The 23,353-nt window shown below is 34.4% G+C and overlaps 1 protein-coding gene and 1 non-coding gene across 5 annotated transcripts in view; both read left to right on the top strand.

The window, feature by feature from the left end:
- LRP1B (LDL receptor related protein 1B) overlaps positions 1–23,353 on the top strand; it is a 1,898,953-nt gene that overhangs the window by 964,724 nt on the left and 910,876 nt on the right. The window lies entirely within an intron of this gene.
- Positions 7,406–7,510, top strand: LOC121031161 (U6 spliceosomal RNA). The gene has a single exon (XR_005790587.1). It is a non-coding gene; the product is annotated as a U6 spliceosomal RNA (small nuclear RNA).

Raw genomic sequence — 23,353 nt, 5'->3', positions numbered from 1 at the left:
CACCCAGTCGCCCCTGTGCTACCAACTTTTGAATTTGTTATGATAATACTCACTGTGTAAATTTCAGTGGATAGCACAGTAGAAATTTTGTTAATTTGTTTTCTGTTTTATTGCTCAAGGTCAAGTCCAATGTATGCATTCTGAACTATCAAGCAGCTTTTATCCTTGTGATGATTCAAAGATGGAGGTTCCTTCCATCTTGTGGTTCCTACATCCTTTAGGGTCTGAGAATCCTCTGATTTTTGACCAGAGAGAGGAATGACATGTCTGTCTTTTTTCTTTTTCCTAATTCCAGCTCAGTAATGACCATCATTATTTCAGTTACATTCCAGTTAGTGACATCTAGTCACTTGGTCACATCTGATGACAAGAGGGCTAGAAAATATGGTTTCTAACTGGGAAGTTGTCAGCCATTCCACATTTTGGAAAGGAAGGGGTGTGAGCTATGAGCTTCTGGTGACAGATGAGTGCTTCTGCCACTATGACCACCATCTGATTTTATTATTTTTTTTCTTTTTGGGTAATAAAAAATTAACGTAGTAGAGGATAACATGTGAAAGCCCTAGTTTCTAAAATGTATTTTAAATTGAGTAGATTCATATTTTTCCAATTTTTTTATAATCTCCTGAGTGCTTAGAATTCAGGTTTATCATTTTACTTTGAATGAGTCACTTTCATTATTAGGTTTGTATCACCTCTTGCATCATTCACAAATCCAAATAACTTTTAATCAGAGAAACTTTTAATCAGAGACACAAGTACATTGTGCTCTGACCAGTAAATGAAATAATAGGCATTTTCAGATTGGGGCAATTTCTCCTAATAACTGGTGCCTAATTCCTAGAACCTAAATATCCTCTTTTTTGGAAAGGCTGGAAACACCATGAATACTCCCAACTCTATTTCCTACTCTTTTCAGACATTCGAATGATAATTATTCTTTTGTTTGTACTTCTTAAGATCTCACTACTAGTACCAGTCCATAGATTTGCTTGTTTGTTTTAGAACATGCTTTGAATAAATGTAACGTTTGCAGAAATTCAATCTGAGAGTGGAAGACATAATGGATTATTGGTGGGCATAACACTAGAAGTAGAAAAGAAAGAGAAAATAGTTGAAACAGTGTAAATATAGTGTAATAATGGTTGGTGTGTTGAATAATACCTTAGACACTAAAAACCCCCTAACTCTAACTGGCTTAAATGATAAGTTAATTCATTTTCTAACTTAGAGGAAGGCCAGAGAAGAGCAAGCTTGGTTGGATGTAGGCTTGGTTGAACTGATGCCTCATTGACATCTTGAAGGAGCCACATCCCTTCTATATACCTGCTCTCCCATCCACAGCTACAGCCTTTTCCCCCTTGGTCATAAGTTTGTTGCCACTACCAACTGAGGAAAATTGTGTACTATTCTCATGCAGCAAGAAAAAGTAAGAAACCTGACCCCTTACTATGGACTATAAATCCATTATTTCAGTTTGAAGGGGCTAAATAAGGTTGCTTTCTCACACCTGGAGCAGTCTCAGTTGCTGGGGAAATACCATGTACTGTTGGGATTTGTATTAATTGGAGTCCACCCCAAGATCTGGAAGTGTATTCAATTTCCCCCAGTCAGTTGAAAATTTGGTAGTGGTGAGGGAGCATGGTTGGGAAGGTCATTGGGAATGATGGTTCTCTGAACATAATCAAGTTTCTGTTAGGAAAAGAACTAGAAGAAGCAAAACATAATTTCACTGAGAATGGGAGAGAGAGATGTATTGATTCACTGCCATGAGAATATTTGCTGTAGAATGCGAATTACGGTACTTGAGAGCAAATCATGTTCTTCATGATGGATACTTTGAGGTTCTTTATCAAAACCCTGCAAGCAGTAGATAAGGATGGTAATGGAGGTGATGATGATGATGATGATGACTACAACCATGACAGTGAAAACTGCATCGATAATACCTGTGATGCTTTAACAAGGCAATTGCTCAAACTGTCACTACCAAGCATGTTTTTTTTGGTGCTGAATCATGCTAAATTTACAGAGAAAGCCCTAATTTATTCCACAGAGAAAGATACATTTGGGATCTATAGTTGCTTCCCAGTAAATAAGACAAACATAGGTTTAGATGATTGAAGATAAGGAAATTTCTAGTGAGAAATAGAACTAGCTGCTGGAAACTCTGCCTTCCTTAAATGCTCTTACTCTTTGGATCTGTGTATGTTTCTATTTTTTAAAGACAAGTACCTGGGTAAGATAAGCAGACTAATAACATATACATTTGAGGTTGCTTAGTAAAGAAAATATTTTTTAAGCTATGCCTTATTTTTATTTACTTTTATTTTTTGTAGACTTGTTTCATATTTCAGATTCCACTTATCAGACAACTTAATATTGCATGATTAAAAAATAATTTTAGGGGCATCTGGGTGGTTTGGTCCAGTTAAGTGTCCAACTCTTGGTTTTATTTCAGATCATGATCTCACGGTTTGTGAATTCAAGCTTCACATACGGCTCCATGCTGACAGCATGGAGCCTGCTTGGGATTCTGTCTCCCTCTCTCTGCCCCTCACCTACTCATGCTCACTCTCTCTCTCAAAATAAATACATAAACTAAAATATTTAAAAGGCAATTTTAAATTATTTTATTAAAATTAATTATATTAAGATGAATAATACTGAATAGCTCATAAAACTTCTTTGTTTTGTAATCTATAGGATTAACAGCTAACATATGATTAATTGTAATTAAAACCAAAATCCCATTTTTCCCAAATGAAATAAGAATATTTACTTTAGCCTAGAATATTGTAAGTAAATTGAAAGGATCAAAATCTCTTCCAAAAACACCTGTAATTAATAGTGTTTTTCAAAACTTATATCAGAGCTATGACATTTTTCTGGGAGGTAGCTTTATTAAAGATGTGCATTGGAAAGATCTTTACATTATATATTTTTCATAATAATATTCTTAATGTTCGTAATGTAGAGCCATATATAAACTACCTGAGACAAATGATTATGCAACACTTTATAGAGTGTCCTTTTCTGCCCCTTTGTCTTGCTTGGATAGATGGTGACTACATCACATAGAATTCATATAGTGAGGCCATCTGTGCAAAAATGGAGGTGATTTTACCTCCATCAGAAGTGAGCATGTTCTCACAGATGGTCTCAAGTACCCCAGAACTTCAAGTCACTCTATCATCATTTACCTAGAGACTAAACTCTTTTACATAAGGAGAAGTAAAGTCAATTAACTAGTTTTGCATTATTTATCTTATTTTCTTTGTGCTTTGTGCTACATCAGAAAGTGAAGTTGCAGTTCTGATAGGGCCCATTTTTTTGAGAGACAGAGAAAGAAAGAGATTAATATCAACAGCGCTACTGACTGTTTTCTGTGGCCAGTCGTTGTCCTCAGCACTCCCTCTACACTTTTCAATTTATTTTTTTTTTATTTTTTTTTTTTTTCATTTAATCTACAGAGTTACCTTGTGAAGTACTTGATACCTCTATATTCTTTTACATATGAAGCTTTGGGAAGGTAAATTACTTGCCCATAGTCAAAAACCCACTAAGTGTTGCAATCAGGGTTCACACTGAAGCAATGTGCACTCTTAATCCACTACACTACACCCATGAGTCAGCTTTAAGCTGGGAGAATGGGGGTTAAGATGAGGTATGTGGGGGTTTGTGGTATACTACCATTCATGCACATGACTAGGTACTCAGCCCTGAGGAAAATGACACTTGGGAATATGCAGGGTGGTAATTTTATACCTTAACATGGTCACCTATAAGTTTGTACATCTGTTAGTTCCATGAAGATGAGTAGAAATGACACACAGAATTTGTTCTAAAATTTTAAAGGAAGTAACTGTATGGCATTCTGAAAAAGAAAAAATACAGAGAAAGCAGAAAGATCAGCAGTTGCCAGAGTTTGGGGGAGGGGATTGGGTGGAGGGGGGGATGAACAGATGGAATAAATATAATTTTTAGGGCAGTGAAACTCTTCCATATGATACTGCAATGTGAATACATGTCATTATGTATTGGCCAAACCCAAATAATTAACTGTACAACACAAAGAGTGAACCGTAATGTAAACTATGGACTTTAGTTAATAGCAACGCAGTAATATTGTTTCATTAATTGTAACAAGGATAACACAGTAATGCAAGATATTAATAATAGGAGAAACCTTGCATTAGGAAGAAAGGGGATGTATGGAAGCTCTATAGCTGCTCAATTTTCTATAAACCTACTGCTCTAAAAATAAAACCTATTTACTTTTTGGAAAAGGAAGAAAAAAGAAACTGAGTGATTATAGGACTATAATTGTGAATCAATCAGGAAATAGGTGACTCATTTCAGAATAATTGTATCTTTTCTTCAATAGTGTTGAAATCTAGGACGTCCACATTTTCACTTAGATTCAGTCAAATTCCAAAAAAGTTTTCTGTGCTCTCTGTATACCACTAGGCTATGAATTCTGGATGAGCCCAAGTCTACTTGCCAGGATTACTCCCTAAATAGGAAAGAAGCACCTTTAGAAAGCATTAATCTTGTAAAGCCACAGGGCCACAATTAAAGAGTGGTTCAATGGTTTTCCTAAATGTATAACTTACAAGGACAGATTTTCCCCTGCATCTTTTACCCTGATTATAATGATGGGCTCGATTTCCCCATGTATAGTCAGCCATTGTTAACATGCTGGCATTTGAAAGGAGTATTTACTCTTGATTTTAAACATAAAAGAGCTTGTATGAGCAGAGAAAGAGGACGTAGGTAAATACTAACATTTCTTGTGGAGTGGAAAGCAGTTCCCCTGCACTTTTCTCACCATTCAAGTCACAGTTTGAGAAGGAAATAGCTTTAGAAATTGAGAGGGCCAATGGATCCGTTAACTGTGCTTTCTCCACACAGTTAAAGCTCAGTGTGAGACTAGCTGGCAAATAAACAATAAGGAAGAAGTCACATGAGGAGGGGTTATTAGAGAAAGAGTAAGGAGAGTCACATTTTGGTTATAACTAAGGACTAGCTGACTCACCCATGCATGAGAAATCCTTCCTCAGGTGTCATTTTTTAGGGATGGTGGCTTAATTGCCCCCCCAAAAGGCAGCTTTTTTTAATTCAGAAATGACTTATGCCTTATTATCATATCTACCATGTCAGGATGGTGGGGTTTATTTGGTCCTCATATCTCTTCATAAAAAAATGGGACTTTATTAAAGATAGCACAATTTTAGAAAAAAAGATTGAAATCCATACCACGGAATAGGTTTTGCTATATACCGTTTGATAGGAATAGGAGTATGTAAACATATTCCCAAAAAATATATAGGTACTCTATAATTAAGAGTTTGTATAATGGGGAACGAAATTCCAACATGGATATAATGTTAATAACTTAGGTAAACAACAGTTTTTGTCTGTTTAGATTTTGATTATACTGGGGTGAGAGAAGTGAGAGGGAGTGGTATCTTTCTCAGTGCCAGTCTGTGTGCAAATCCTGTCTTCACTTCCACATTTGAACATGGTTGATGTTGAACTTGTTGCTTCCTGTTATCAATTTTGATACATCAAGTGATGACATCTCAAACTTTTGTCCTTAGGACAATTTCTTCTTTAATACATAACAACTATAATTCTATTGCTATTGTTCTTATAAGGTCTGTTCCTGGAGGCTACTATACCTTATAATGCAGGATTAATAATAGTGCAATTGTGCTAAAACACTTACTTCGATTATTTGTGGCTATCCTGAAAAACTGTGCAATAGAAGCCCTTGGTGTAGTTTTGGAAAAACTCCATTGATTTTAAATGAGTGGGGAAACACAGAAATGTCAAGATAAATTACTAATCAGAAGTTTTTTTTTTTTTCCTATTATTTACCTATATATGCCCCATCTTTCCCAACCAACTTTGTACTACTAAGGGTATTTATATCAAAATGCCAGTGAGCACTATGTCTGTTATGATTACTAATTTACTCTATCTGTCATGCACTTACTATATCATACTATTTTATAAGCTATTGTATCATTTATTTGGTCTTCACAAGAGCCTGTGAGATCTGCATTATTTATTATACCCATTATACAGATCAGGAGACTGAAGCAGCAATAGAAAAGCACTTGCTACATGCCACATAGTTACTAATTAATGAAGTCAGGTTTTGAACCCAGAAAATCTTGCTGTAGTGTTCCTGATTAGTAATACATTTAAGCAGAAACAACTCTACTAAATGAAGACTTTACGGATAAAAGTTGCTAACAAACACGATCATTGTTATTATTACAGTTATTTATTGTAATTCTTTTCTCTCATGTCCTTTTCTGTTTTGACAAACTGAACTGCAAAAATCTGTCTATAATTTGGTAGTTCAGGATTTTAAATTTCAATAGTGATTGAATATGATTGTTTAATAGTTCACTGTCTTACACAGTGCACTTCACTACTCTAGGTAACTGACTCATTTTCTTTCTAAACACAGTTATAATAGAAAGCAGTGCCTCACTTTCTAGCAGATGGAAAGCAATCTTGTTTTAATGCACATCATTTATAATAGATACAAGCTGTCAGATAACTTCTGGTAAAATAGGATGCTGAATCAGACATTTATTTTTAGTGGCAATTGTTGACACATAGACTAGCCCACCCAAATGAAAGTATGCCATATTACTTGGCTCTATAGATAAACTATGTTATAATATTCTTTGTCATGTTTCATTTTAGGTTTCTGCTTTAGACTTCCTACCATACACCACGATTTCCATCACTTATCTTTAAACAGCTTGTTGTCCTAAAACCATTGTACATTATTTTAGATAGTTATATTTTAGCTTTTTTTTCTAAAATAAGAATCATCTAAAACCTGGTAGTTTTAAGTCGTTACATCATAGTTAGAAAAATGTGCTCTAGAATCCAACAGACCTAGATTTTAATCCCAGCATTGCTCCTTATTAACTGAATGGAAAATACGTTTTAATCCCTGAAAACCTCCATTTTTAAAAACATGTATTATTTTTCTATCAAAGATTATTATATGAATCAAATAAGTTAGTGTTTCTACAGTGGTAGTAATTTACCATATATATCATTAACTGTAGTTCACTAATATGAGGCATCAAATAAACAATGAAAGCCCCCAACAAAAACAGATTTTACAAAAAGTGAAGGAGCTAAATGAAGACCTACATGACCATGTTGGTCATATATCAACTGTGTCTGTTTCACTTAGTTAATGTCTATCTTGTATTGTTTGATAAGCATTTTAATACTGCTACTGGAAAAAAAAAACAAAAGAAATATTGACATTTATCATATGTACAGTGCCTCTTTTGGTTAATTCGTGTAGATGTGATATTTGGAAAATATAATGGTAGCTAGATTTGGGTAAAATTAAAAATGCTTAGTGTACATTTTAGCTGCACATATACTAAATATGGAACAATACCGAGATTACCCTGACTACTGCATAAGGATGACATTTGTGAAGCATTTCTTATTACATAATTTTAGAAAAAATATATTTTATATGTTGTTTGTATATTCAATGATAAAGCAAGTATGGTAAAATTATACTAAATGGGGATTCTGGGTAAAATTTATGGGAGTCCTTTGAACCATTTTTATGACTTTTCTACAAGTCTCAAATTATTTAAAAAATTAAAACAAATAATATCTTGGGAAATAAAAAAGTAAAAATAAAGTAGCAACCAGTCTTTTAAATTAGTATGTTTCCACTATATCTAGATGAAGCCATGCAGGATAGGTGCTTTTGAAGTATAAGAAGTTTTATGTATTATGTGTGTTACATTTTAATTTTTGGATTTGCTAGTACTACTCTACACTAAAATAATGTATTTTTTAAATCAAGTTGTTAAAAAGCCATATGAGCTTAATTGATACATCATATAAAAACAAATTCTTGGGGCGCCTGGGTGGCTCATTCGGTTGAGCATCGGACTTTAGCTCAGGTCATGAACTCACCATCTGTAAGTTTGAGCCTGCATCGGGGCTCTGTGCTGAAAGCTCAGAGCCTAAAGCCTGCTTCATATTCTGTGTCTCCCTCTCTCTCTGCCCCTCCCCTGCTCATGCTCTGTCTCTCTCTCTCTGTCAAAAATAAACATTAAAAAAATTCTTAAGACTATTATTTATTTTTTACTCCAGTGCAACAAATAAATGCTTTCATACATACATTCATAAATACAAATTATGGTAAGTTCTATGTGAATATACTGTGTTATTTTCAAGAGTGACAGAGAAGACATTAGTTAGATTACTTGGTCAGTGAAAGTCTCACTGAGGAGATGACATTTAAAATGTTACTTAAAGGATAAGAGAAGAAAATTATGGGAAAAAAAGTGGGAATGTTGACAGGGAGCACAAGGAGTCTTTCAGAGAGAAACCAAGTTTAATGCCTTGAGAAAGAAGAGAGTGGAGCATGCTTGAGAAGGTGGAAAAAAGATAGTATGTTTGGCGTACAATAACCAAGGAGAAGAGTGGCTCAAATTGAATGTGAAGAGAGAGGCTGGGGGTATATCATCCAGAGAGGCTGGGGGTATATCATCCAGAACCTTGAAAGTCAAGTTGGAAAATTTAAAGTGTCACTAGGCCAGATTTATAATCTATGCAACTCTGTTACTGTGAAATATAGTGTGTATATTGTGTGTGTTTGTGCATAGGGGTCAAAATGGAAATGGAAGATTAGTGAAGAGCCAATTTCAATAGCTTAAGATGGGTAGTGGTTGCTTGGACTAGGGTATTACCTGCATAAAAGGAGGAAACATCATTTTGTGATATATTATGTGTATGTATTATGAATGTGTTATGGGCAGAAGACATTTAATTTATTACACATAGCTATGGCTTAAGACTTCAAGTGAAAGCATGCTAATAATAATGGTATGCTTAACACTTAAGAAAATATTAGAAGCTTGTGAGCATTGTGTTAACTAAGACTTCTAACTAAAAATGATTATTTTTAATAAGCATTTAATCATGATTATTCATATAATCACAAATTATATGAAACTTTTTTATTTTTTATTTTCCTTTATATACTCATATTTAAATGGATATAACTTACTGAGAATGTACTATTGTTCCTATTTTCTTAACGGTTCAATTTTACTGAAAATTATTAATGACAAAATTTTGTATTATATTGGTAGAGGATGATGATGCACTTCTCAAATGAACAGAGTAATAATAAGTGAATAATGAATTTGTTAATCCTGGATATTGTGAGTTTGTAGGAGGTACATGTATATCTAATAGATGATGAAAAATTTTTAGCAGATATTATTTGAAATCATAATATCCCATGTGGATTAGTGAACTTGTCATAGTTATAATTATACAAACATTTAATCAATGCTATCAATATTTCACCATTGAAGAGTTAACAGAAAAAAGACAACCAAAAAGTAAAGAAAGAAAAATGAGAGTTGGTGGTGTAGAAGGTATACATAGTATATTAGGAAGAGTGCTGGCCTAAGTCAAAAGATTTGGCTTCCAGTTCTGGATTCAGGTAACCTTGGTTAATTCATAACTGATGATTTGTAAGGTTTCCTTTCAACTCCCAAATTCTTTGTTTTTTTCTGAAATATACCAGGGATTGGAGCTCTCCAGCTCCTTGTATTTAAGTGTTTTTATTCATTTTGCCTTCTTTCAGCACAACTTCTTTAAAAAATCAGAACTTACAATCAGTGAAAATATTTCATTGTCTGTCACTGTTACTTGAGTTTGTTGAGACACTGGGTTGTTGGGAAAAATGGAAACATCAGATGAAGGGTGGTGTTTTATAGCAAGAATGAGATGATTAAAACACTGAGCCATTGAGATAGTGGGTCCAATAGAAAGAAGGAAATAATAGTAACCAGTTTTAGTGGTTGGGTAGGAAAACATTATAAAAGTAATCAGTAAAAGAAGTCTGGACCAGCTGCTACTATATTTCCAATTGCATTATTCCTTCTTAGAGTGACTCTGTATCCTCCAAATTCCAAAGCTTATTTTCTCTCTAATGAGGCAATGGGGGATTTAAAGCTGCTTCTCCAAATCTGGATTTCAGCAAAATCTGTTTGTTACTATCACAAAAAGAAATATGTCCCAAAGCAAGCATTATCATAAGGACTACAAAGAGAAAAAAAGCCCACAATTTGGGTTAGACTACCTAGGGTAGAGTTCTAGTTTAGTATCCTACTAGTTGTTTTATGAAACTGTGAAAAATCATCATCTGACATTCAAAAGCAGCATTTATAAAATGTGAACAATTTTGTCTGTTTCATTCATCCCTAGTAGGAAAATAAGTGTTGAATATGACAACTTAAAGTGCTTTGTTATCTGGAGACTGATATATGCTTGTGAGCTAATTTTTACTATTCATCAGTTTAGCCAGTCTAGTATGGTCATTGATGGATATAGATGAAAATTGAGGAAAATTGGGGAATTGAGTTGTGTTCCCAAACCCGATGCTAATTAAGAAAAAAGCAGAAAATTCCACAAAACTCTTAGTTCCTCCAGCTTCGGAATAGATCATCATAGGAACATTAACTTCTCTGTAAGATGCTGTTCACTCTTCTGACTTCCATCTCCACCTTCTGCTTCTTTGTAATCACTGATTGTCTCACTCACATTATGAGTTCTCTAAATGCCATCCAACTCATGATACAATTGGAACTGAATTCAATATCTAATGCATACAATGCAGATTAATGCTTTTCTTTGTCATTGTTTCTTATCAGGTCTAATGTTGATTTCCTATAAAAACATCAAGTAGCATCAATGTTTCAATGTTTTTTTTTTAGAGTATCCCCAAATATTTAATATTATACAAGTCCAAGATGTAATGATCTTCTGCAGAGCATATTGATTTTTAGTTAGTGCCAAACCAGGGGTTGTAATCCTAATTTTGTACAGACATCTTCCTAATGCCTCCTCCCAATGTAAATTCAGAAATTGTCATATATCCAAATGGTCATCAGTCAGTAGAATCATCTTGCAGTGAAAAACATTATTATTACCAGGTTGAAGAGTTTTCATTCATTTTATAAAATTCATTTCAAACTATACCTTGTAATATAAACCTCTAATTTCATTTTATGGAAATAAGTGAATTTGCTTAAACAGAGAAGGAAAGTTTGAAATATGCAGCCTAAACATATCTATTGTGAAATTGTGTGTAATTCCCAAAAGAAGAGCTTCAGACCACGTTTTTGTGTTTACTTAGGCTATTAAATGGTTATGCCAGGAAGCAAGAGTGTGGGGTGAGGATGAGTACAGAAAGGATATAAAGGAAATATGAAGCATGTTACTGTGGCAACTGTGGCCAACTGGGGCTTGATTCTCCTTAGAACTTTCTGAGAAGTATATGGAGTGCTTGACAGAACTGTCTACCTGAAGGTAGATCATGACAAACTCCTTTCCTCTATTGGTTGAGTACCGCCCTTGGTGTGTTAATTTCCTAGGCTTATGTGTGCCTACTGAACAAGATTTACTTTGCTCAAGGTGAAATGTTGTGAATATTTTGAAAATCAAAGCTCAATTTTTACTGTCCACCATAGATTCTACAAGAATTAGAAGCCAAGAGGATGCATGGTGGGACATTAGACGCATTATTATGAATGCGTTTTGTGAACTTCAGTGATAAACCACCTATACAAACAGTTTAAATCATGCAGAACCCAGTATTATTATTTTTATACCTACACTTCCAATTTATATTTTCAGATTTGGAAAACCAGAATATACATAAACTGGATCCTCTTTATGTTTATGTCAAAACTGCAAATAATGTGAGATTTTATTCTATTTGCAAGCCAAGTTTGCCTGCAGAGCTTCCTAGATCTTGAGAAGACATGAGACTTTGGGTCATAGATAAACTACTTTATTACTCACAGGACCGCAGGCAGCATGAGCTCCACACTCAAATTGGTTCCTCTCTTTTTCAAAAATCATTGAAAAGATAAAGAGCAGCACAAGGGTGTTTATATTCTGGAGAAATCCTCTAGGGGCAGTTCTGAAAGATCATTAATGTCCCTTCCTTCCTCATACCTCCCATAGTCTAAGGTTATCTCCTCCAAGTACAGGATTTTTGCTCTCTGTCCAGCTCCATAAAGTCTGAAGTTGCTATAACTTCATCTTTTTTTCTTCCCGGTGGTCTCCTATTTCACCCAGAGATTTATCTAGAAGAGTCAAATGAAAGAGGTGCCAAAGTATATTTATAAACTGTAACTATAACTAAGTTTTAATGTCCTAATTCTCATCCTGAACAGGTTGCCATCCAGAGACTATAGACATTTAGATGGGTCTGGGATTGCCATTATAGGGTAAAGAAAGACACATTGTGCTGAGAAACTGTCAGGAAGAAATCCTGGAATTTCTAAAGTCTATATATAATGCCCTATAACCCTCAAACCCTTTCCCCTAAGACTGTATCATAGTCACAAGCCAACAAGTTAAGTTGTTCTAGTTGTATAGTATTCTAGGTCACAAAGAAATTTATCATCACAGCATAAGCTCCCCTAAGTTTCAAGTAAGCAATGTAAAGGTGGCCCCAGGTGGATGATATGCACATAGTAAGTCTGTATTATAGCTGAGCAACTCTGAGTTTAGGAAACCACAAATTTTATAAGGCCACAGGTAGCCACTGGCTCAACTTTTACCCCGGAGAGAGGGATTATCTTTATTATTCTGATCAAGCAGTGAATCTGCCCCCTGCCCCAAAGGGAGACACTTATCTCTGTCTTCTCAGGCTGTTTGCTTTACAAACATCCTTGAAAGGTAGTACAACATAAAGGTTGTCAATGCCTTTGCTTAAAACAAAGAGAAGAAATTTCAGAGATTAAAAAAAAAAAAAAAAAGGTGAGAGTTTCAATAGAGAATTGTGTCCATATATGTTGTTGATTTTGGTAGTGGCAAGCTAGTCCTTCCAACTGAAATGACTATCTGTCCTGTCAGCTATGTTTCAAAATAATACAGCCTGAGAAGAACTTGCAAATGAAATATTGAATTAGGAATAAAAGATGGCTATTTGACAAATTTACTTCTGTTCATTATATTTTTATCTTATTTATCCCCAATGTTATAGTAAGAAGGAAAGTGGAACTTCCATTTCATAATTTTTTATGAGCTACATGTACAAATAGTAACAGCTAAATTGGAAAATAAATCAAAGGTAATAGAGAAAACCATTGAACTGTATACTAATTTGCCTCTATTTTAGGCAAATAATTAAATTTAAAAGTATCTTTTATTGTATTGTATTTAATACTTTTATTTTGAAATACTTTGACTCTCTAAAAATTGGAAGATTAGTAGAAAGCTCCCATAAACCATTCATTCTACTTCTGCTAATGATAACATCATACATAACCATAATAAATTATTAAAACCAGGAAATTTATTTTGGTACGATATTATTAACTCAACCATGCACCTTATTCAGATCTCATATGCACACTTTTTTAGTGTATAGTTCTTTGAAATTCCGTATATGTATATGGAATATAATACAACCATCACCAAAATCAGGATACAGAACACATCCATCACCACTTTATAACTCTCCTTTTCTTTTTTTCCCTTTAAAGTCATACCTTTCCCTGGCCCTAACCTCTGGCAACCACCGATCTGTTCTGATCACTATACTTTGTGACTTCAACAAATATTACTAAATGGGACGTTATTCAGCTAAAAACTTTGAGATTGTTTTTTTGTTTTGTTTTGTTTTGTTTTGTTTTTTTGTTTTTTTTCATTCAACACAAGTCTCAAGATCCATTCATGTTGTGCATATTGGTGGTACATTCTTTTCTATTGCTGAGTAGTATTCCATTGTAGATATATAACACATGTTATTTACCCAGTCACATGTAAAATAAACCTTTGGGTGGCTTTCAGTTTGAGGCTATTGCAAATAAACCTACCATGAACATCCATGCACAGGTTTTCATATGAACATAACTTTTCATTTTTCTGGGATAGATACCCAGGAGTATGACTGCTGAGTAAATTGCATGGTAAATTCATGTTTAATTTTATCTAAAAACAAAAAACAAACAACAACAAGAAACCCTGCCAAACTTTTTTCCAGAGTCTGTACGATTTTCCTACTGTATGAGATCCAGTTGCTCAACATCCTTTTCAGCACTTGGTATTACCAATATTTTTTTAAATTTTATTTTAATAATTCTGGTAGGTATGGAGTGAGATCTTATAATAGCCTTAATTTACATTTCTCAAATGGCTAGCGATTTTAACATCTTTTATTTGCTGATATTCCTATATTTTTAAGTGTAATGCTATTTATTTTGTTATAACCAAAGCTACATTGTGACTCTAAACAATAGGACTTCCTTTGCCCAACTGATTGATTGATTTCTTATCCTTTAAGAGGCTGTATTTAATTTTGTTCTTATTTGGGAAGTTTATACTTTTCAAGCAAAACATTGGACTAACACACAGTTGCCTTTTGATTTCATTACTTTCACTTTTTTGTTACTCTACAGTCTCTTATATGTTCCTTTAAATACTGCCCTGATTTAGATTGGGTTAGCATCAATTTATGATCATGTACTGCTTAAATTATTTTCCTTCTAATCCTCTTCTTATCTGTTCTAATAAACTATAATGTTACATTAGAGGTTTACAATAAGTGGAAATAAGAAGACTATTATTAGTTTACTAAAGTGAGACTATATAAAAATATGTGAAAAACATACTGTTTTAATGAAATAGGAGATTAGCCAGGGGTCAAGTAGGTAAGTACTTTCTGTAGAAAAGAGCTGACTTTATGCGTTCATTTCCTTCTTCATTCAATCATTCTGCAAATATTTACTAAGCACTGATTTTGTCACAACACGCTATGGAAAATACCAGTGTGTAGGACCTTTATATCCTTCAAGGACTTTACAAGGAATTTGGGGTGAAACTGGTTATAAGAAGTAATTAAAAAGTAACACCAGACACTCTGGACTATAGATAAAGACTCCAGGTTGACGTTACTAACTGCCTTACGCTTTACCAATTTAGGCGTTATTGTGTGGTTTTTTTTAATGTTTTATTTATTTTTGAAGGAGAGACAGAGCATGAGCAGGGGAGGAGCAGAGAGAGAGGGTGACACAGAATCCGAAGCAGGCTCCAGGCTGTGAGCTGTCAGCACAGAGCCTGATGAGGGGTTCAAACTCACGAACTGTGAGATCATGATCTGAGCTCAAGTCAGATGCTTAAACCACTAAGCCACCCAGGCGCCCCCCCCCCCACTTTTTTTAAATCTGTAAACGAAGTACCTGGAATCAAAAATTTCAATATTCACTTCTAATATTCAGAAACTGGAATTCAGAGAAAGTTGATAGTCAGGATTCTTATAGCTGACACTTAGGATTCCCTACTGTGCAAAAAAGCATAAAAAGAATGTATGTTGTGGCTGCTTAGCACCACAGCTAAGAAAAGGAAAAGAGATGTGCGTTAAGCCATGACATAGGATTATCTTTGTACGTACTTAAAAGAAGCTCATAATAAGTGATAGGTTGCTCTCTCATGATGGACCACAGAAAGAACAAAATTGAAAAGGCAAGTATCTTGCAGAAAGGTGAACATAGACTCAAGAAAGACCTGGGTGATGTCAGTAGTATTATTTCGGTCACAAGCTTTCTCTGTTTCACTAATTTGTCTATAAAGGAACAGAATTTATCTTTTCTATGTACTTAAAAAAGAAGACAACATGACATGATTTTAATTATGTTGAATACCTGCTAAGCAGTATAATTTATATATTTTGCATTCTATGTTGTGATTCAAATTCAGCTGACCCTTGCCATCATATTGCACAAAACTGCACTGATATTATAAAAATTATTTCAGAGAAAAAAACACCATTGTGTATTAGAAGCAGGAAAGCAAAAAGATGTGGGATAAATATAGGTTTAATTTAACAGGTTAAAAAGAAAAACATGTATTGATATAATTCGTGTGAGTTTAGTCATTTAATGACTATATTCAAATATCAGTTCTTCTGTATTCAGTGAGAAAATGGGAATATCCTATCCTCTATTTCACACAGTTAACATAGCTAGTCATTAATAGAATATATTAAAACATGCTTAATAGCTAGACAAAGTGATTGGCTAGTTATGAGAGCTGGTGTATTTGCAAGTCTAAGTAAACAACATGCATGCACAAGATGAAAACAATAGTTTTTTTTTTTGTTTTTTTGTTTTTTGTTTTTTGTGCAGACTTCAATAACTGTCGTTTACCCCTGCCTAACCAATGACAATAACATGAGTTACATCAATGGGAGTTTTAAAGATAAAATAACTTAATGATTTTTGTTAGCTGATTCCTATGTTCATAGAATAAGTTGTTACATAAGTTTTTGCCTGAGGTCACTCAGTAAGATTAAACAAATGATATCTAGGTTATTGATGAGGAAACTTTTTTCTAGCACACTATTTTTATGCTTAATTAATGAAAGGAATATGCCTAAGTGAGATTTGTTAGCTTTTTGTTGACAAAGATCTTGCTCATGATAGGTTTTTGTTATATGTCTGAATGAATAAAAATGTCAAAAAATCTATGTCTACACACTTATATGTATCATTAAAATTTTTATATTATACATAAACAGTAGGTGGTAAAAATGTTAAGTTTCTATTTCTGATTCTGTAGCAACTATCCATGTGACCTTGGTTCATTAGTTCTTCTCTCTGACATCCCTTTTTCCTCATTCCACCAAAGGAGGCAAGACCATTCTCCAAAATGTCTTTTCAGTTTAAAGATTTTTTTCCTATAATTTGTAAATTTTATAGAAAATATGTAAAAGAAAAATATACATAAAAATTAATAATTAGACATTATTTATGTCCCAGAATAAACTGTTAATATACTGTATTGCCATCACAATTTTTATATGTAATTGAATAAACTTTTATATGCATGTTTTATACATTTCAAAGCAAATTAAAATTGGTATGTTATCTATACTCTATATATCTGTATAATTTTATAAATTTAAAAGCAAATCATAAGTGACAAAAAGCACCATTGTTATTAAATACTATACAATATGATGTTCTATACAGTGAAATGCAACAATATAATTATTTTCCTATTTGTTAGACTTGTGTAGGGTGGATGAAGTTGGGACTGAGAACAAGATTTCATTGGGCAGGATTGTCAAGTATTCTGTACATTTTACCAGTCCAAAATGATAACTGATGTTGAGATTTTTCTAGCAGATATTTATTCACTGTGACTCTGCTTTAAAATTTGCATTTACTTCAACTGCCTTGTTTGCAGACTTTGACTTTTAAACAGAAAAAAAGAATTATCAAAATTCCTAAATTGCGTATCTACCAGTGGGTTTCTTACACTAACTTTTGCTTTTACATTTATCTGTGAAAACTCTTCATTTCAGCATGCAGTGTGGTATTTTGGTGTTTGTTCTAATTCCTACTCAGAAGTATGGTTTGTGAATTGATTTGGGAGGGGATGGAGGGAAGGACCAGCACTCTGAGTCCTTCAAAGTCCAGGTCTCATCCCTAGAAGGGCCACCTGCTGGGTTTTCTTTTGACATGGACCTGGGGTTTCTGAGTGAGGTGACAAATAGGTCAGGAGACACAAGACCTGCTTCCATTTTCTCTCTGGTTCCTGGTTTGTTTTAGTTTTGGTCAGAATATGTAGGTTGGTCATTTTGTTTCTCATTCCAGTTTTATCAGTCATATGGCAATTTTTTTAAGTTTATTTACTTATTTTGAGAGAGAGAGAAAGAGAGCACATGATTGGGGGAGAGAGAGAGAGAGAGAGAGAGAGAGAGAGAGAGAGACACTCCCATGCAGGTTCTGCACTGTCAGTGCAGAGCCTCATGCGGGGCTCAGACTCACAAACCACAAATCATGACCCGAGGCGAAATCAAGTCAGACACTTAACTGACTGAGCCAACCAGGCATCCCAAGAAAAGTAGTATTTAAAAGTATGTTCCAGCATTTGGTCATAGTTAAGCATTTAAACAATTCGAAGAGATGATTTCTGGTTCCAAATGGTAGGATGTGGGATATTTGTTTCTGGTTGAGTTGCATGAGAAATTCTGTGGTGTGTCGGTAACAGGGTTGCAGACAATATACCCCGTTGTAGTAGTAGTAGTAGTAGTAGTAGTAGTAGTAGTAGTAGTATTTAATGTATTTTTTTTCAGTCCTACTAGCTTATAACCAATTGAGCTGAACAAGTGAACAAAAGAGAGAACAACACACCAAGAGTTTGTGTTCCCTGGGTATACCATGCAGCCTAATATGGAGGACCTGTCTCCTCATTTCCATTTCAGCCTGTTTCTGGACCATAACTGCATTTATTTCAACCTTTTCTGGTGTGTGTGTGAGTGTGTGTGTGTGTGTGTGTGTGTGTGTGTGTGTGTTTTGCCTCACAAAGACCAGGTAGCAAATAACAGCACTTAACCATTAAAATGGATGGCAGATATCTCCATTCCTTAACTCTATTCTTCTACTTGAAGAAGTTTCCAATTCATTTTGCTTCTTTGTTTGCTTGTCATTCTCCCTTCTCCTATATATATTACCAGAAATCCTCATTTCCTTATTCACAAATTCATCTTAAATCCTAGGACTAAGACTATACATATATGATTTTGCAGCTCTTTCCTGATTTTCCCATGTGACCAAAATATGTCCAATTTTAATCATTTAACAAATTTAGAGTGACTCAGCTATATGAGGAATAGAAAGATGTAAAAAAAACTACATATCTGCTTTCTAAAAAATTATATTCTTGTAGCAAGCATAAAATATGCAAAGAAATAACTGAAATGTTTGGTAATATAAGAAAGAATATAAGATATATAAGAAAAAATATTTAAAGCGAGGTGAATTTTTGTTGCTACTACTTAAATCTTGATTTCATAATAGTCTTTAAGCTGATCCTTAAATAATGTCTAGGATTCAATCTTATCATCATCTCTTTTTGGGTTAAAAGTCTTTAAATATTTGAGTAAAAACTAGAAAAGTCTTAGGTGAAAGTAGATACACTCTACCTAGATTCCTGAGGTTTAGATTCTAGAAAGAAAGTATTAAATTCTAATATGACAAGAACAATACTAAAATTATTAAGAAACCTTTGGAAACAGTGTATATGTGTCTGCTTGTGTGTACTAGAATACAATAGGCACACAAAAATGTGCTCTGTCCATACATAACACATAATTCCATCAGTTTATTTATTAAAAATGATATGTTAAGAGATTTGAGAATGAAACTGTTGAGTAGTTTTAGTTTAGGGCAAAATCTGACTGGAACAATGAGGCATAGAGTATTGCTCTGGGGTTGAAACTGACAAAACCTGAGCCTGGCTTATTTGCAAAGTCCCTGCTATTCCTCTCTAGCCCACATGCGCGCTCTCTCTCCATGTCTCTGTCTCTCGCTCAGCCAGTGATTATATTTGCATGGACATTCATTGTGAGTCTGGCAATTTGTCTTTCACTCTGTTTGTATTTTCTATTTACTGGTGATGCTTACATTCCTCACTCAGAACATGTGTCCTTTGGGGGAAGAGAAATGGAGTGGTGTATTCAGAATAATTTATTCCTAAGTGATTTTTTCCCCAAAATATTGTTAGCCGTTCTCAAAACTCCACAGCTACTTCAATGTAGAGAATATAAAAGAAAAACTTTGAAAAGCTAGCCACTAAATGCTAAATATTGTGCTAGATTTTCTATAGATATCCTTCTTACAATTCTGTGAGAGAGCTTTTATTATTTGTTTTATAAAATCAAAAGTTCAAAGAGTTTGCACAGGTTATAAGTGCTGCATATATCTAATTAAGTAACCCATGTTTCTCCTCTATAATGTTTCATAAAATAATGAGAAATGATTTGAAGAAGTTAGCAAAACATATATCATGAAGCAATTAGATCTCTTCTTTCTGTGTCACACATTTGGACAGACCAAATTTATTCTAATCTTTCAAAACAGATTTATACACTGAAAAAAAGCTTGACAATATCATAGTCTATTAAATTAGCATTTTGTTTCTATGTTTGTGCCAACATTAAAGTGACATCTTGCCATAGGTCTAAGCTTCAATAAAATCAGTCAAAAACAGATTTTTTTTCTCCATATCTTGTTTCCTTTAATGCTTGTTTTGAGAAAGGGCACTAACTAGATTATGTTCTGATGACAGAAGTTAGAAATGAAAACAATCTAGTTGTACACGATGTGCCGAGTCTAGATGTCAAGCAAGGATGGATGTATAACCAAAAAGGGGATATTAAAAGACATTGAGCTGATACTAACTAGTGAAGACCCAGCATATATGGCAGCAGTATAATTTGTTGTTTTTTGAGGGATTGAATCATAGGACTAAAAATGAGGCAATGAAGTGTGATTTAGGTGATACATAGTGCTAAGAAAAGTTAATGAAAAATAGGAAGCCATTGTTTCCTAGGAATACCCATTAGGTAGGTTATAAGACATTTGGGTAGAATAATATACTTGACTATAGATATAGGACCAGCTGACAATTTCATAGCGTGATGTACGTGGTGAAAATAGAATAACATTGACAAATATGCTTATTAGTAAGTCCTGCCTCCTCAGAGTGTTATGTATACATGTATGACTTGTTCTGGCCAATGAATTGTGAGAATTATATCAATTATAATTTTTAGAACTAGTGTGTGATTTACCGCATTCCCCTTTTCTGTCTTAGCAATTATGGAAGCATGAATTTAAAAGAAACACCCATCTCTCTAAGAATCTAAATGACTACAATGTATAGATCCTCAAGAGCCTTCACGTAGCCTCAGCTAGAAACAAACTTTTGTTTTAAGGCAATGATAATATGAAGTTGTTTGTTACTGCAGCATAACTGTGCCTGTTCTGTCTAATATACATATTGTGAATTCCTTCCTTACCACTGTATCTCTACTAGCTAAAATAGTATCCAATATAAATATTTATGGAATTAGTGACCGACTTAATAAATGATAACATATAAATATTTGTTGCCTTCTTTGTGTGTGCAAGCTAAGGATAGCCTAGCAAAAACAAAAAAAACATATAAAAGCCATCTGGAAATAAGGAAAAATTATTTACATAATTTATGGGCTAGAAGTAAGTGCATTTTACTGGTAGAAGGCAAAGGTTAACACTAATTGAGCTAAGGAGCAGGAATAAGAATCTTGGGACCTCCATTAGTGAAGTAACTTGAGGCTCTTGCCAGTCACAGGGCTAGCACTAGGGATTTGTGAGGTGAAAAGATTCATTTTTTTTTCTTTTACATAGAAAATGCTGCATTAGGAATTTAGTTGTACTTTGTGTGATTCTAGGTGTGAAACTTTTACATAGCAAGGAAACATGAAATGGAATTGTAAATTGCTGAGTAGTCTTTCTTATTCAGACAGATTTTTTTGTCTTTGTGTTAGAATAAAAGGAGATTTGGCAGCCAGCCATATAATTAGAATTAACCTTGGCTGTGAAAGCATGACAGATGAACTAGCCTGGTCACTCTAATATTTGCCTTTCTGCATGTGGAATTCCTTTCTTAGACCATGGCATAGAAGGAAATGTTCCTCTTTTGAAATTTTTCTCTGTATACCAGTCATGTCGTTTCCTCGGGACACATCATAAAGATATGCCACTGAATACTCTAATTGTGGCCTTCACCAGAGTTATGAAAAACCATCCCCCCCCCAAAAAAAACCTAATCTATACCTCATTGGTCAGAATCTCAGATTTTAATAAAAAACAGAATTCTAGTCAGTTGAGTGATTTTTCCAATATTTTTCAGCTTAATTTTCTTTGACAGTCATGGGCCCTGTAAATTGAAAATATATTCAAAATATTTGAGCTAAATTGGTTTAGCATTTTACAGTTAAAATAAAAAACTGCTGTTTTCTCAGAGGACCACATACCACCACTGACAACACTCCCCCTCCCCATACACCAACATCACCTCACCAAAATACTTTTTTTTCCCCTCTCTCTACTGAGTATTACTCCAAATTATCTGAAAGTTTAAAATTCAAACTCAGCAGGTGTCTAACCCTCCCAGGAGAGGAAATTATGCAGAATTTAAAGAAAGTCATTTATGGGGTGCCTTGGTGGCTCAGTCCATTAAGCATCTGACTCTTGGTTTCAGCTCAGATCATGATCTCATGGTTTGTGAGATTGAGCCCTGCATCAGGCTCTGTGCTGCTGGAGTAGAGCTTGCTTGGGATTCTCTCTCTCCCTCCTATTCTCTCTCTCTCTCTCTCTCTCTCTCTCTCTCTCTCTCTCTCTCTCTCTCACACACACACACACACACACACACACACACACACACACACTAAATAAACTTAAAAAATAAAAATAAAGAAAGGAAATTGGCCTGGCAATTGTTTTGACTATAGGTAACAGAGCATTTTCTGTTTCGGTCCAACTCCATCAATGAAACTTGAGTCGGTGGAAGTCATGTCCAATGACAATGAGAAGGCTCTCAGATTTAAGGAAGGGGTTTGAATACTAGTTAGAACTGAAAACTGCCTTTAGGATAGGTTCTATTTCCTTTCATTTCCTGCTGTAGATAAATGAGGACCAAATATAGGAAACTATGAGGTCATTTCAGGAAATAAAAACTAACCCTCTCCTCTGAGTATCAGATATTGTGGTTATTGGTGCTAGAAATTTGCTCACTGTAATGGCTTTAAAGCATGGCTGCAAATTCTTTGACACTTTGATACTCCTCTCTCATTCCTCAGAGTGGGCTTGTCACTGCTTCAATCAAGATATTAGGAACGGAATTATACTAGGTGACTTCCGAGGCCAAATTCTAAGAGGTCAGGAAGCTTCCACCTTTGTTCACTGTAACACTCAGTCCTGGGGCCCTGAGAGCCAGGCAGTAACTCTGAGTACCCTGAGGATGCCACACTGGAGAGGATGTCATAATGTACTGGTTAAGAACAAATGCTAGAGTCAGACTGTGTGGGTTTAAATCCTACTCTCCCAACAATCAGATATATAATCTTGGGGCAGTTAATTTCTATGTGTCTCGGTTTCTTCATTTATAAAATAGGGAGTAACAGTAGTCTGGAATCTGTTGCTTTACTAGTAGTTTATACAGTTGTTTAAAGGGCCAAATGTGTGGGATTTTTAAAACTTTTTATTCAATTTATTTAAACTAAAGATACAATCTTCCCATTCCTCCCACCACCCCACCCCTTGCAACCATTAATCTATCTCTGTATCTATTAGCTTGTGTTTTTGTTTGTTTGTTTTTTAGATTCCACATGTAAGGGAGATGGGAGATCATATGGTGTTTGTCTTTTTATATCTGACTTATTTTTACATAGCATAATACCGTAAAGGCCCATCCATGTCAC

Source organism: Herpailurus yagouaroundi, unplaced genomic scaffold, assembly GCF_014898765.1.
Source record: "Herpailurus yagouaroundi ecotype Mexico unplaced genomic scaffold, PumYag 140, whole genome shotgun sequence".
Classification (NCBI taxonomy): domain Eukaryota; kingdom Metazoa; phylum Chordata; class Mammalia; order Carnivora; family Felidae; genus Herpailurus; species Herpailurus yagouaroundi.
The sequence above is the reverse complement of the archived record's forward strand: the minus strand, read 5'-3'. Positions and strand labels throughout refer to the sequence as shown.